Source organism: Trichomycterus rosablanca, chromosome 15, assembly GCF_030014385.1.
Source record: "Trichomycterus rosablanca isolate fTriRos1 chromosome 15, fTriRos1.hap1, whole genome shotgun sequence".
NCBI lineage: Eukaryota > Metazoa > Chordata > Actinopteri > Siluriformes > Trichomycteridae > Trichomycterus > Trichomycterus rosablanca.
Window position 1 is genome coordinate 29,758,159 of NC_086002.1, and position 10,199 is coordinate 29,768,357.

At 41.1% G+C, this 10,199-nt stretch overlaps 1 long non-coding RNA gene across 1 annotated transcript; it reads right to left on the bottom strand.

The window, feature by feature from the left end:
• Positions 1-5,752: 5,752 nt before the first annotated feature.
• LOC134329159 (uncharacterized) lies at positions 5,753-9,315 on the bottom strand. The gene is made up of 3 exons (XR_010014814.1): positions 9,200-9,315; positions 8,771-8,947; positions 5,753-6,560 (listed from the first exon to the last, which is right to left on the bottom strand). It is a non-coding gene; the product is annotated as an uncharacterized LOC134329159 (long non-coding RNA).
• Positions 9,316-10,199: the final 884 nt, after the last annotated feature.

Genomic DNA, 10,199 nt, shown 5'->3' on the forward strand with positions numbered 1-10,199 from the left:
TCAGGGATAAACAATGAATGGGTTAAGTGGCTAGAAGGGATATTTGGACCATGGGAGGGAGTTATTGCGAGTTTGGTGATGTCAGCATGCGTGGGAACGGCAATTTTAGTGGTATGTGGTTGTTGTGTCCCGTGTATCAGGGTGTTAATGGGAAGAATTGTATTAGATATAGTGAGTAGAGGAAGCAGAGGGGGGCAGGATCCACCAGTTATCCAGATGGTGTTGGCTGATTTGTCTAGATATCATGTAGATGATGATGAGGAGGATTCCCTTGAAGGTGGGCCGGAAGACCCACTTCGAGCAGTATAAGTGCTACTAACTCTGCTTAATTAAAGGTAAAACCGTCCAGAGAAAATGAGGAGAGAGGACCAACACTACGGATCATACACCGAGAGGAAAGAAGGAGACTTGGAAGGACTGACAGAGGCAGACACTGAGGGGACTGGAAGACCCACTCCAAGAGACAGAAGTGCCACTAACTGGACCTGCCTACAGGGAACAAAAACACAGCAGAAAGCCCAACGAAACCAACCATGCGGAAGACGAGTCCAGAGGAGCCACCGGAACAAGAAGAAGAGAAAGGATTTGGTTAGACTAGGAGGGAAAAGCATAAACATATAGTTCGCAGACATGCAGATCATCTTTAAAAACACTAGTTAAGTACAACACACATAGTTTAGCTACAAAACGCAAGGGGTTAGCTCAGGATTGTGTACGATGTATATAGGTTTGGTACTCTGCTATTTTTAGGAAGGATATTCTCTGTGTTACATCGTTTAAATGTTTGTGCTGCTGTGGAAACAGGTAAGACCGACAGGGGAGAATCCATAAGACATTAGGAGTCTTGCAGAGACACAGGAGCTATGGGCCCCTTCTGAATATCTGCAGCTCCGTCCGGTGGAGGACAACCTGAACGGACTTCCTGTGGAAGCTACGCACCCATTGTTTTCATTTTTTTTCTTCTCTTTTTGATTTCCTATTTTTTAAATTACTTTATTTTGATTTCCTGTTTTCATCATTTTTTGTTGTTTGTTTGTTTTAGGGTTAGGAGCTGTTGCGATAGGTACGGTTCCTTTAGTTTAACTGGTAGCCTTTTTATTTTTAGAAACGTTTTATTGTATAAAATTCAGCCCAGTGGCCATGTAGTCAGAAGGGGTTAAATTGGGGGGTTGCTGACGGCTATCCTTTTCTCCTGGAATCTAGAAACAGCTAACCTATAGTTAAAAGTTAATGTGAAAGCATTAAGATGCTTTCAAGGGGGGTTTGTTAGGTTTTTTTGGAACATAACATCATTATTAAACATCATTATTAAACATAAATTCAATATGGGAAGTTTTACGGCAATCTTCCAAATTTTACGACATCCAGGCCGCATGGCCTATTGTTCAAAATGGCGCTGGCCAGGCCCCCCCCTTGACTCCTACCGAGGGGGGGGGGAGGCGGAGCCCTGAGCTTTTTAGCACATTTCATTGGCTCCAACAGCAGCGGCGGAGGAGGAGCCTAGACTAGTTTAAAAAGAAGGGCGCGTTGAAAAGCTGGCTCTCTTTCTTACGTGGTTGTGTTTCTATGCTGCAGGAGAAAGGAGCGTCGGTCGGCTTAGCTCTGATATATATTCACAGATCATTTTTACACTTAATAAAGTGTTTTGTAGAGTACTTTCTGGACTTCCCGACTGCTTTCTTCAGGACCTCTTGGACAAAAGATTCATCCTAACACTTCTTATTAGTTGTGCCGCGCTACGAATAAGGCACCAACGGGATATTCGCGTTCCACTGTTGCCAGATTGGGCGGTTTTCCTCCTAATTGGGCGTTTTTTTTTTCAAAAACAATTTAATAGCATTTAAATAACACTTCTATTGAAAAGAAAATATTCAGTTTTAAGAAGCCCCAGCATTGTAGAAGGCTACTAAAAGTAAAGTCAATGTTCAATGCTGATTTGGCTTAATAGTGTTGGTCAGTCTGTGTCATATTCTTGAAAGAAAATTAAAATTTGTTTTCCATGCATTCACACTAGCATGTTCTGGGGTTCAAATGAGTCTCATCAGTACTTATCTGACCCACCCACTTATCCATGACCCACCCAGTAACTCAGGAACCAACCCCAACTAACATCAAAGCCTATAAAGGCAATTACACCTGTTTCAGGAGCAACAAACCAGGACCGATAAACAGGGGACATTTTTCAGAAGGTTGGTGTAGGGAAACCATTATCCTGGATAGTGATGGGAATTATACAGGCAGCCAGCTGAATGCACAAAAATTCAGTAGGGCGGATTTAGTATGGTTGTGTGGAGATATGAGAATCCGGCGAAGATTGCATGGGAATTGGTCTGGGGAGTGTGCGTTGGTCTTTCTGATTATGCCTTTCAGAATTTACAAGCAGCACGGAGTGGAGGATGCCGGGGACGTCCTGACCAATCACCACAACCATCGAAGAGACACCCGAGAGGTCAAACCTGGCGGATCCTTCGACAAGACCGTGTGGATTGATGGTATAGGGGTCCCAAGGGGGGGTCCCAGATGAATTTAAGGCTAGGAACCAAATTGCTGCAGGGTTTGAAAGTGCCCTCTTTTGGTGGGTGACTATCAATAAGAATGTAGACTGGATAAACTATCTCTATTACAATCAGCAGAGATTTGTTAACTTCAGTGTTCAGGCCATTGAGGGACTGAGAGACCAGCTAGACCAGACTTCACTTATGACCTTACAGAATAGAATGGCATTAGACATGTTGTTAGCAGAAAAAGGTGGAGTTTGCCAGATTGTGGGGTCATCGTGTTGCACCTTCATCCCTAATAATACTGCACCCGATGGTAGTGTGACACGAGCTTTGGAAGGATTGAGGGCTTTGTCACGAGAATGGAAGGAAAATTCAGGGATAAACAATGAAGGGGTTAAGTGGCTAGAAGGGATATTTGGACCATGGGAGGGAGTTATTGCGAGTTTGGTGATGTCAGCATGCGTGGGAACGGCAATTTTAGTGGTATGTGGTTGTTGTGTCCCGTGTATCAGGGTGTTAATGGGAAGAATTGTATTAGATATAGTGAGTAGAGGAAGCAGAGGGGGGCAGGATCCACCAGTTATCCAGATGGTGTTGGCTGATTTGTCTAGATATCATGTAGATGATGATGAGGAGGATTCCCTTGAAGGTGGGCCGGAAGACCCACTTCGAGCAGTATAAGTGCTACTAACTCTGCTTAATTAAAGGTAAAACCGTCCAGAGAAAATGAGGAGAGAGGACCAACACTACGGATCATACACCGAGAGGAAAGAAGGAGACTTGGAAGGACTGACAGAGGCAGACACTGAGGGGACTGGAAGACCCACTCCAAGAGACAGAAGTGCCACTAACTGGACCTGCCTACAGGGAACAAAAACACAGCAGAAAGCCCAACGAAACCAACCATGCGGAAGACGAGTCCAGAGGAGCCACCGGAACAAGAAGAAGAGAAAGGATTTGGTTAGACTAGGAGGGAAAAGCATAAACATATAGTTCGCAGACATGCAGATCATCTTTAAAAACACTAGTTAAGTACAACACACATAGTTTAGCTACAAAACGCAAGGGGTTAGCTCAGGATTGTGTACGATGTATATAGGTTTGGTACTCTGCTATTTTTAGGAAGGATATTCTCTGTGTTACATCGTTTAAATGTTTGTGCTGCTGTGGAAACAGGTAAGACCGACAGGGGAGAATCCATAAGACATTAGGAGTCTTGCAGAGACACAGGAGCTATGGGCCCCTTCTGAATATCTGCAGCTCCGTCCGGTGGAGGACAACCTGAACGGACTTCCTGTGGAAGCTACGCACCCATTGTTTTCATTTTTTTTCTTCTCTTTTTGATTTCCTATTTTTTAAATTACTTTATTTTGATTTCCTGTTTTCATCATTTTTTGTTGTTTGTTTGTTTTAGGGTTAGGAGCTGTTGCGATAGGTACGGTTCCTTTAGTTTAACTGGTAGCCTTTTTATTTTTAGAAACGTTTTATTGTATAAAATTCAGCCCAGTGGCCATGTAGTCAGAAGGGGTTAAATTGGGGGGTTGCTGACGGCTATCCTTTTCTCCTGGAATCTAGAAACAGCTAACCTATAGTTAAAAGTTAATGTGAAAGCATTAAGATGCTTTCAAGGGGGGTTTGTTAGGTTTTTTTGGAACATAACATCATTATTAAACATCATTATTAAACATAAATTCAATATGGGAAGTTTTACGGCAATCTTCCAAATTTTACGACATCCAGGCCGCATGGCCTATTGTTCAAAATGGCGCTGGCCAGGCCCCCCCCTTGACTCCTACCGAGGGGGGGGAGGCGGAGCCCTGAGCTTTTTAGCACATTTCATTGGCTCCAACAGCAGCGGCGGAGGAGGAGCCTAGACTAGTTTAAAAAGAAGGGCGCGTTGAAAAGCTGGCTCTCTTTCTTACGTGGTTGTGTTTCTATGCTGCAGGAGAAAGGAGCGTCGGTCGGCTTAGCTCTGATATATATTCACAGATCATTTTTACACTTAATAAAGTGTTTTGTAGAGTACTTTCTGGACTTCCCGACTGCTTTCTTCAGGACCTCTTGGACAAAAGATTCATCCTAACACTTCTTATTAGTTGTGCCGCGCTACGAATAAGGCACCAACGGGATATTCGCGTTCCACTGTTGCCAGATTGGGCGGTTTTCCTCCTAATTGGGCGTTTTTTTTTTTCAAAAACAATTTAATAGCATTTAAATAACACTTCTATTGAAAAGAAAATATTCAGTTTTAAGAAGCCCCAGCATTGTAGAAGGCTACTAAAAGTAAAGTCAATGTTCAATGCTGATTTGGCTTAATAGTGTTGGTCAGTCTGTGTCATATTCTTGAAAGAAAATTAAAATTTGTTTTCCATGCATTCACACTAGCATGTTCTGGGGTTCAAATGAGTCTCATCAGTACACACAAGTTCACAATCAAATGATCAAGTATTGCAAAGGAATATCTTTGAAATTCTGTTAAGGTTATAGGCTATATTTTAGTTTTTCACAGGGAAAATAAGAAAAAATAAAAAGTTTATTATGCTAGGTTTTTATGTAATTCTACATGGCACTCACTGCCTGTATAGGTAAATGAGTGAGTGACCAAAACACTACTAGATCCACAGCAACTTGCCACATAAAAGAATAAGGTATCAGACAGTTTCTGTACATACCTGTCAAGTTTTGGATTTAAAAATAAGGGAAATTTTCCGCCACGCGCTTCGAGCCGTCCCACCAGCCCAACCGAGGTTCAGTATCCCTTACATTTTAAGACAGGTTTACAAGAAATATAAAATAACCACCTGTGAACCACTTACAAACTACAATTAGATGATCAATATCTGATAGGCTTACCTTTGTTGACACTGAAATGCTGTGGACATTCCTACATATGTAATTCTTATAATACAGCCTAAATGAAAACACAGTTACAAACCTTACAGAATGCATAACTCTGCCCCATCCTGCTCCTCTTTAGAAAGGTGAATTTGATGTCCCATTTAGACATTTACATGCAGTCTTTACTTTTTTGGCAGGAATGCCCTCTCTCTCCTTGCATGCATTCATCTCTCCCTGTTCCAGGTTTGTTCCCGCTGTCCGCACTGACCTCGTGAGAACTGCCACTTGCAGCAGCCTGGGTGGCAGTTCTCGCGAGGTTAGTGACATTTCAGTTTGGAGAGGCACAGGAATGTTTTTTTTTTAATTATAATTGTAGTATTGTGTAAAGGAAACATAAAAATACTTACCTGTAATGGGGAGCTGAACCTGTGGGAGGCACTGTTACCTTTTGTTATTGTTGTGGTGCGGTTAAAGGAGGGTCAGAAGAAAGTTACCGTTCTGAGAGTTTGCACATGACTTTATTGCTTATCTGAGATTTGTTGGTTAATAATAAAGACACTTAAATATATTATATTTGGATGTGATGATTGAAAATACCACAATAAAATAATACGGGAAATTTACGGGAAAATACTAATACGGGAAGACGGCGGGAAAGAGGGGTAAAATACGGTAGTTTCCCGGCCAAAACGGGAGACTTGACAGGTATGTTTCTGTGCCACCCCTGTGTGAGCAATGGTCTCAGTCTGGCCACCCCTATGGAAATTGTCTGGCTTTGCCACTGTCCACAGTTGAAAAAGAAGCAGACGAAATAGCTGATAAGAGAGGAAGGACTAATTCAGTGGTGTATTCAGCTTGTATTTCTTGCCAGAAACCAGAAAAGAGGTTTGCAGGTACAGCCATCCAATTTTGGTGTTTTTGGCAGTTTTTCTGACATTTGTGTTATTCATATCGATATCGGAATTATATCGTATCGACCGAAATTAGGAGTTATATCGTGATATAAATTTTAGCCATATCGTCCAGCCCTACTCCAGGTGTTGAGATTCTGCCTGCAAGAACATAAGGTGGATTACTCGAGTGGCCAGAGAATCTAAAGTGAGGTCTCGAGGTCAAAACTTTTTCCCACATAACCACAAGATGTTTAGAGTATGTTTAGAGAAGAAAGTCTCTTCTGTATGATTCTCATCCAAGGAACCTTGTTGAATGGTCAGAACAGACCTAAAAAGAACAGTAGAGGTTCTGGGTTGAGGGGTACATAATGCTGTTTTTTTTTTTTGCAAGTCCAAATCAGACCACAGTTTTGAACAGGCTATCACCCACAATCCACTGTGATCCTGTGATGTTTTACCAGTAACCAGTGGGTTTTGCAATAGTATAAATTTGCAAAATTATTTCATTTTATTTCAATTTACATATTTGGCATTTAACAGATACTTTTATCCAAAGTGACTTACAGTACTTTGACAGTATACTGTCTAGGCAATTGAGGGTTAAAGGCCTAGCTCAAGGGCCTAACAGTGGCAACTTGGCAGTGGTGAGGCTTAAACCAGAGATCTTTCGATTACTAGTCCAGTACATGAACATGAACATGAATTAGGCTATTTAACCATACATTTTATCCAACCAACTGATTAAAGCAATAAACTACAATAGATTAAAATGATGATAAACAAAGTGATGATTCTTATTAATGATGTTAAATATAGAAGATGATGATAATGTAAGTGTTTGATAAAAGATGCAGTAAGTGTAGCAGTTCTGTTAATGACTAATAATAATATTAACCCTCTGCTTGTCTATACAGTGCCTTGCAAAAGTATTCAGCCCCCTTGAACTTTTCAACCTTTTGCCACATTTCAGGCTTTAAACATAAAGATATGAAATTGTAATTTTTTGTGAAGAATCAATAACAAGTGCGACACAATTGTGAAGTGGAACGAAATTTATTGGATATTTTAAACTTTTTTTAGAAATAAAAACCTGAAAAGTGGGGCGTGCAATATTATTCAGCCCCTTTACTTTCAGTGCAGCAAACTCACTCCAGAAGTTCAGTGAGGATCTCTGAATGATCCAATGTTGACCTAAATGACTGATGGTGATAAATAGAATCCACCTGTGTGTAATCAAGTCTCCGTATAAATGCACCTGCTCTGTGATAGTCTCAGAGTTCTGTTTAAAGCGCAGAGAGCATCATGAAGACCAAGAAACACACCAGGCAGGTCCGAGATACTGTTGTGGAGAAGTTTAAAGCCGAATTTGGATACAAAAAGATTTCCCAAGCTTTAAACATCTCAAGGAGCACTGTGCAAGCGATCATATTGAAATGAAGGGAGTATCAGACCACTGCAAATCTACCAAGACCCGGCCGTCCCTCTAAACTTTCAGCTCAAACAAGGAGAAGACTGATCAGAGATGCAGCCAAGAGGCCCATGATCACTCTGAATGAACTGCAGAGATCTACAGCTGAGGTGGGAGAATCTGTCCATAGGACAACAATCAGTCGTACACTGCACAAATCTGGAAGAGTGGCAAGAAGAAAGCCATTTCTCAAAGATATCTATAAAAAGTCACCTGGGAGACACACCAAGCATGTGGAAGAAGGTGCTCTGGTCAGATGAAACCAAAATCGAACTTTTTGGCCACAACGCAAAACGTTATGTTTGGCATAAAAGCAACACAGCTCATCACCCTGAACACACCATCCCCACTGTCAAACATGGTGGTGGCAGCATCATGGTTTGGGCCTGCTTTTCTTCAGCAGGGACAGGGAAGATGGTTAAAATTGATGGGAAGATGGATGGAGCCAAATACAGGACCATTCTGGAAGAAAACCTGTTGCAGTCTGCAAAAGACCTGAGACTGGGACGGAGCTGTATCTTCCAACAAGACAATGATCCAAAACATAAAGCAAAATCTACAATGGAATGGTTCACAAATAAACTTATCCAGGTGTTAAAATGGCCAAGTCAAAGTCCAGACCTGAATTCCATCGAGAATCTGTGGAAAGAGCTGAAAACTGCTGTTCACAAACACTCTCCATCCAACCTCACTGAGCTCGAACTGTTTTGCAAGGAAGAATGGGCAAAAATTTCAGTCTCTCGATGTGCAAAACTAATAGAGACATACCCCAAGCGACTTGCAGCTGTAATCGCAGCAAAAGGTGGCGCTACAAAGTATTAACGCAAGGGGGCTGAATAATATTGCACGCCGCACTTTTCAGTTTTTTATTTCTAAAAAAAGTTTAAAATATCCAATAAATTTCGTTCCACTTCACGATTGTGTCCCGCTTGTTGTTGATTCTTCACAAAAAATTACAATTTCATATCTTTATGTTTAAAGCCTGAAATGTGGCAAAAGGTTGAAAAGTTCAAGGGGGCTGAATACTTTTGCAAGGCACTGTAGGTGTGTCTGAGTATAAAGCAAGTTACCTTAGTTCCTTCAGGTTACATTGTGGATCCACCTGTAGATCTTTGAGCAGTTTTACTCCTGATTCTCCTGAATCGTTGCCACTCAGATGCAGTTTTCTCAGATGTGATGATGGATTTGATTCTAGAGCTGAAGCCAGAGCAGTAAAACCTTCATCTGTAATACTGCAGCTCCTCAATCTGCAGAAGAAAATCATTTAATAAAAATCATACATCATCCTCTCCCACCTCCTCCTCCATCTCCATTCAGATCCACAACCAGACAACATCACTGAGAAATCTTCAACATGTAAAACTATTCTATTATATTAATGATAATGTGTTTTATCTTGTTTAGGGAAAATGTGTAAAATATCAAACTCATACACACATCAATAACAGTTTCTGTATGAATAATCTTCTGTATCTACAGTGTAAAAGTGAAGATCTTACACCAGTATATCCAGTGTACAGTGTGGATTCTCCAGTCCAGCAGAGAGCAGCTTCACTCCTGAATACTTCAGTTTATTGTTACTCAGGTTCAGATGTTTCAGACTGGAGGAGTTTAAACTGAGAACTGAGGACAGAACTTCACAACTTTTCTCTGTTAGATCACAATCCCACAACCTGGAGAGAAATAATTAGATCAATCAGAAAAATGAAAGGTGTCACCCTGCAGCAGTAGGTGGAATCCAAGTAGCAGATCTGATAATATTGCCCAAACGGCATTGCAGATGAAAGTGAAAGCAGTTAAAATGATGCTGAATCAGTAATTATTTTAACATCGTCTCTAAAAATGTGTGTGTGTCTCACCCTGAGATCATTTATTTGTTTACACTGATTGTTTCCCAGGATGAAGTGATTAGTGTAAAGGAATGAATGTGTATAAAACTTTACGAAACTGAAAATCTTACCCCAGTATCTCCAGTTTACAGTGTGGATTCTCCAGTCCAGCAGAGAGCAGCTTTATTCCTGAATCCTCCAGTTTATTGTAACTCAGGATCAGATGTTTCAGACTGGAGGAGTTTAAACTGAGAACTGAGGACAGAACTTCACAACTTTCCTCTGTTAGATTACACTTCCACAACCTGGAGAGAAATAATCAGAACAGACTTCATTGCAGATAAAAGTAACATTTATCAACCTGTGAAATTTCTCACTGTTCCACAAGGACTTGTCTTGTCTTCATGTATATAAGGGTGATCATTCCCTTTCTTTGTGTCGCGCTGCTCAGGTTTCTATGTGAGGCTTGTCAGTGTGATCCTTCTCTGCAGACAAGAATAAGCCACTTTTCTACTTACAATCCAGTCCTAAAGGTAATCATTTAATGGTTTTTCCACCACACAACCAGTAGCAGGACAGCTGTACTGTATTGATTTACAAAGAGGTGGAGCTTCACATTTCTACAAAGTCCAAAATAATGGAAGTGCTAACTATAGCCATGTAGCAACTG